Here is a 6,054-nt window from a genome sequence, read left to right on the forward strand (position 1 = left end):
CTCAAAAAAAAAAAAAAAAAAAAAAAAAATCCAGGTTCTCGCTTGCATTTTCTAGAGCTTGTATTTGGCTTATATTGGGTTTACCTTAGATAATATGCATGCTAAGTCATTTTTTATTATTAGTCTTCCTCTTCCCAAATAGGATATACCTTTCTCATGCTATTCATTCATTCAGCAAATATGTGTTGAGCGCCTGTGAAAGCTATTCTAGGTACTAGGGGTACAGAATTACACAAAACCAAGCCCCTATTCTCCTGGAGTGAGCAACCCATTGGTGAGACAGCAAGGAAAGGGATAGGTATCAACTCCTCCTTCCAGTACCCTCCGGAGGCCCAGAGTCAGAGGGAGGGAAAAGGCTTTGTATAACCATTGTTGGGCCTTCGTGTCCCAAGCCCTGTCCCTAATGCCCGTCACAGCTGGGGCTTGGATCTGCCATGGTACAGAAGGTTGGCCGTGTGCCCCATCTTTCCATGCATGCCCTGCCTCAGCCAGTGCATGCTGGGTGTGTACTGCTGCTGAATTTGGTCAAATGCCATATGATTTTTCTCCTTAAGATGTTAAGATTATAATTGCTGTGTTGATAGATTTTTCTGGTTTTGAACCATCTTTGCATTTGTCAGTTTTGTCGCCGTATATTATTCCATGCGCGGGGCAGAGCCCATGCAAGTACCGGTGTGTGCCGGCCTCCAGCATACTTCCTTTACCTCTTCTGAGGAGTCGCTGCACAAGCCTCTTTCTACATCTGTTCTACATCTGTTTTCTATTCTCAACCTCCGTTTCCTTCGTTTTTCATTATACCTAGTAAGAATGGCATGCAATATACTTCCACTGACGCTTACATTTTCACTGTTCCCCAAAAGGGTAAATTCTCCATAGTAAATCCACATATCCAGGAGAATTTCACATGCATCAAGCCAGTTCCCCTCACTGGTCTTGTTTGATAATTCTCTCTTGGCTGTTCTAAAACGTTAATGCCTCTGTATATATACTAAAATAATTTCACCTAGTTCAGAAAAATAATAATTGATTGGAATTAAAGTTATATATTAATTTGGTGAAAATGGATACCTTTTTTCCATCTAGGAAGATGGTATATATCCCCCATTTTTCTGGGTCTTGTTTTCTGACTTATAAAATTTTACGGTTTTCTTGTAAATCTCTAACTTTCCAGTAAATTTATTTCTAAATACTCTATAGCTTTTGTCACGTTTGTGACTGGGTTATATTTTTTCCCATTTCCACTTCTAATTGGTTTTTGTTAATCTCATGCAGAGCTATTGGTTTTTAAATATTTTCTTTTGCCGTCACCTTACCACATTTTCGTATTAGTCTTAATTAATGTTTCCACTACAGTCTGCATATATAGTCCTGTTGTTTGCAATGGATTCTTTTATCTCTCTTCCACTATTTATGCCAACATAGACTAGTTATTTTAATTTTATTCTGCCACTAAGAAGGACCAATAAAACCTGGAACAGAGGTGATAGCAGGCATTCCTGTTTTCTCCCATTTCAGTAAATGGCTTCAGCGTTTCCTAAGTTGATGGGAAAGTGGCTCTTGGTTTCTGGTAAGCAGCCTTTGCGAGGCCGCTGGTGCTCCGGAGTCCAAGCTCACAGGACTCTTCCCGGACCCATGCAGGCTGGTTGGCGCCATGCCAGTGCATGCTGGGTGGGTACTGCTGCTGAATTTGGTCAAATGCCATATGATTTTTCTCTTTAAGATGTTACTATTGCTGTGTTGACAGATTTTTCTGGTTTTGAAATATCTTTGCATTTTGTCAATTTTGTCACAGTGTATTTTCATAGTGTTTGGAACTAATTTTCTTTAGAATATTTGCTTCCATATTTACTACATGGAGCTGGTCTGTAGTTTTCTTCTTTTTCATAAACCTGTATTTTGTCCCGTCTGAGATTCGTTGTCACCAGCACTTTGTGAAGGTTCCTGGGGTGGCCTGCAGCAGCTTTTCCCGCAGCTCCCTCACACTGCCACCTTATGACAGGGATAATAAGATGGACCCGGATTTCAGAAACAATAAAATGTGGAATGTGTCCATGAAATAGGGTTGAAAGGTTGACTTGGAACTCAGTGGGCCTGTTGCTTTTCTCTATGAAACGTCTGTAGCTTCTTACCACAGTGGGTCCATTTAGAAAGGGGTATCTGTTAACTAGTACATGGTCATTGTTTAATGGACCTTTTAATCTCTTCCTTATCAGTGGCGGTTATGTCTCCTTATAAGTTCATTTATTCTTTTGACTGTTCTGTTTGTGTTCAATATTATTCATCTGCACTTTTATCTTTAATTATCTTACGTCTTTTATTTCAACCTTTTCCTCATTTATTGAGTAGAGAGTTCACTTATTTTTAGTTTGCTTTTTAATCATAAAAGAATTTAAAGCCACATATTCATTCTGAGTGTAACTTTCAGCCCTATCCCTAGATTTTATTTTTTCCTAACTTTTCAAGTCATAGGTTTTTCTTTTTTAGAGTTAATTGAGGCATAATTTACATATCCTAAAACTCACCCATTGTAACTGGAAAATTTAGTTATTTTAGCAAATACATAGAGTTGTGCAACCGTCACCACAATTCTGTTTTAGAATGTTTCCATCTGCCTCCAAAAGTTATCTCGTGCCATTCAGCATTAAGTTCCCCTCTGGGCCCCAGCTGCAGGCACCCACTGATCTGCTTTCTGTCTCTAGACTTACTTTCTTCCGGACACTTCATATAAGCGAAGTCATACCATAGGTAGTCTTTTACACTTGCTGTAAGGTTTTTGAGGTTCATCTGTGTTGTTTCTTTTTAATGCCGCGTCATATTCAGTCAGATGGATACACCACAATTTGTTTATCCGTTCACCAGTTAATGGACATTTGGGCTGTTTCTTAGCTGGTATGAGTAACAGTGCTGCTGTGCACATTTGCATAGAAGTCTGTGCGAGCAGATATTTCATTTCTCTTGAGTAGATACCTAGGAGTGGAATTCCTGGCTTGTGTGGTAAATTTATGTTTAGCTTGTTAAGAAACTGTTAGCTGGGCACCGTGGCTCACGCCTGTAATCCCAGCACTTCGGGAGGCCGAGGTGGGTGGATCATGAGGTCAGGAGATCAAGGCCATCCTGGCTAACACGGTGAAACTCCATCTTTACTAAAAATACAAAAAATCAGCTGAGCATGGTGGCACACGCTTGTAGCCACAGCTACTTGGGAGGCTGAGGCAGGAGAATTGCTTGAACCTGGGAAGTGGAGGTTGCAGTGAGCTGAGATCACACCACTGCACTCCAGCCTGGGCAACAGAGCAAGACTCCGTCTCAAAAAAAGAAAAGAAAAGAAAAAGAAACTGCCAAACTGTTTTCCAAAGTGGTCGTACTGTTTTACATTTCCACCAACAATATATGAGGGCTCTGGTGTGGCCACATTCTTGCCAATATTTATTATTGTCTTTTCGATTATAGCTTAATTCTTGTGGGTGTGTAATGGTGTCTCACTGTGGTTTCCATTGGCCTTTCCCCAATGACTGGAAATGTTAAGCATCTTTTCACATGCCTGTTAGCCATTTGTCTCTCTTCTTTGATGAGATGTCTTTTTTTAAGTTGGTTGTCTTCTTGTTGAATTGTAACAGTATGTTTTCCCAGGTATGAGTGCTTTATTTTAACAGAAAATAAAATACAATAAAAATAAATTATTACAGAAGTGAAGTACAAAATATACTTTGTATAAAATAGTGTTTTTATTATTATAGTCAGTAGACATAAGATTACCCTGTTAAGTTGATACGAAAGTTTTGAAACGCTTATTCTCAATTTTTGTTACTCATTGTAAATCTTCAGATTTGTCTATATGTGTCAAACCCTTCTTTTGAGCTTTTAATTTCAGGGGGTTTTTTTTCATTTATGAAAGTTCTGTTTGGTTCTTTTTTCAGTCTGCAGTGCCATTTTAAAATATTTTCCTATTCTCTTGAACATACCATCAAAACTTGTCATAAGTATAGTAAACGCAGCTGTTTTATAGCCTGCGTCAGGTCACACTAGTATCTGAGGTGTTTGACACATTTTGTTCATGATGTCTTATTTCCTTGTGTACCTGATTTTTTTTTATTGTATATTGGTCATTGTATTCAGATATGTGAAATAAATTGAAACCTAGAATCAAAGTGTCTTCTTCAATAGGGATTTGTTTTTGCTCTGCCAGACACCTGGAGGCACTGCCAATCTGGGAGTGCCTTAAACCACAACACTGGTTTGTTAAATCAACCGACCCAGTTGTTCTGCAATATATCCCACTTACCCCACTGCGGTTCCTGTAAATGGAAACCTTTTTTGGCTGAAATACATCAGAGGCAACGCTTTATAACTTAGGAGATAGTGACATTATTGTGAGAGATGCATAGCCTCTGGTTATCTATCATCAGAAGTGATGCTAAATTTTCAGTTTTACTAGTGAATTCAGTTGATGACAGATTGATATCTCTATTGAACAATTACATATTTCCCTTTACAATTCAAAAAGTACTAGTAATAATCTGCAGTGTATATTTTGGCATCCTGCCAATGTGTATTCCCTGTCAACCATGTGCTAATGTCTTGAACAACAGTTGATAATCCTTGCCTGAGTCAGTAGTTTCAGTTTCACTAGCGAATTCAACATTTACTCTAACGTTCTTCTGAAAGCAGTGATTTTTCTTACCAACCAGAGATACTTGGTTATCTTGAAATGGAGCTCCTACTGAAAAAGAAGGATAAGCTTAATTCTTTGTCTTTTATTACCAGTTCCCTCTAATGGTGACAGCTGAAGCTTTTTTCTAGCTTTCTCTTTGTTTTAATATCATTGTGGACTAATATATTGTTGATTTCAGTGTGTTTTCATGTACCAAAAGCATTAGTCTTTCTGGTGTTCAGATGGCATAATTGCAATCATTAAGTGCCCTTTAGGGTAGCTACTGTGTGTTTTTTTGTTTGTTTGTTTGTTTTTGTTTTTTTACATAGCCTCATTTATTTTTGATTCCTTGATTTCTGACACAGTGAGACATCCCTTGGGCTCATTTAATACCTTCTCTTCCCCAGACTTCAAATCAGCCATTTTTCTTTTCTTTCTTTTTTTTTTATTTTTTTATTTTTTGAGACAGTCTCATGGTCTCATCCATGCTGGAGTGCAGTGGTGCAATCTTGGCTCCCTGCAGCCTCCGCCTCCCACATTCAAACGATTCTCCTGCCTCAGCCTCCCAAGTAGCTAGGATTACAGGCATGTGCCACCATGCCCAGCTAATTTTTATATTTTTTGTAAATATGGGGTTTCACTATGTTGGCCAGGCTGGTCTCAAACTCCTGACCTCAAGTGATCTACCCACCTCGGCCTCCCAAAGTGCTGAGATTACAGGCATGAGCCACCACACCTGGCCAAATCAGCTATTTTTCAAAGAGCCCTAGTTCCTTTCAGTAGTAAATATATTAGCAACCAAAATCTGGGTCAGAGGGATGTTTATTGCTACTGGTCTGACATTACTTTTAAATGCTTTCAGTGGAGGGAGCGAAGTTATAAATTTTCTGAATCGTACATTCATATTGATATTTTAAATTTAATTTTAACATTATAGTGTTTTTGAAGCAGGATATTTCCCTGACTGCTTCACGGGCAGGAACTGGAGTACGTGGGTGTGGGAACTAGCTGGCCCCTTCAGCGCCAGCAAGGGCAAGCTCCACTTACTTGCTGCTCCACCCCTCGTGGGAGGGGAAGTGCAGGTGAGCTGGTGCAGGAGCACTTTTGGGCACCAGCAGGAGCAAACCCCATACCAGCCCCATGGCAGTGTCTTCAGGGGTCCCTGTGATCCCTGAAGCCCCAGAGAAAGTGTTGCAGTACTCTTTTAGCTCTGCCATCCATGGATGACTTAAGTGTTAACAGCTCAGTGGAGGGTCAGTGTGACAACCTTTTACACCCATACTCATGGCACCCAAATTGTTGTCCAGCGTCCAGGAGGAATGAGGTTGCATGAAGGAACTGAAGATGGTAAATGCAGGGGATTTTATTGCCAATGAAAGTGGCTCTCAGTGGGAAGGGAAGCT

General features: G+C 39.8%; 1 protein-coding gene across 7 annotated transcripts in view; it reads left to right on the plus strand.

The window, feature by feature from the left end:
• Positions 1–6,054, plus strand: part of PPP2R5C (protein phosphatase 2 regulatory subunit B'gamma) — a 166,988-nt gene that overhangs the window by 26,851 nt on the left and 134,083 nt on the right. The gene's annotated exons all lie outside the window — the stretch shown is intronic.

Source organism: Gorilla gorilla, chromosome 15 (assembly GCF_029281585.2).
Source record: "Gorilla gorilla gorilla isolate KB3781 chromosome 15, NHGRI_mGorGor1-v2.1_pri, whole genome shotgun sequence".
In the NCBI taxonomy this organism is placed as follows: Eukaryota; Metazoa; Chordata; class Mammalia; order Primates; family Hominidae; genus Gorilla; species Gorilla gorilla.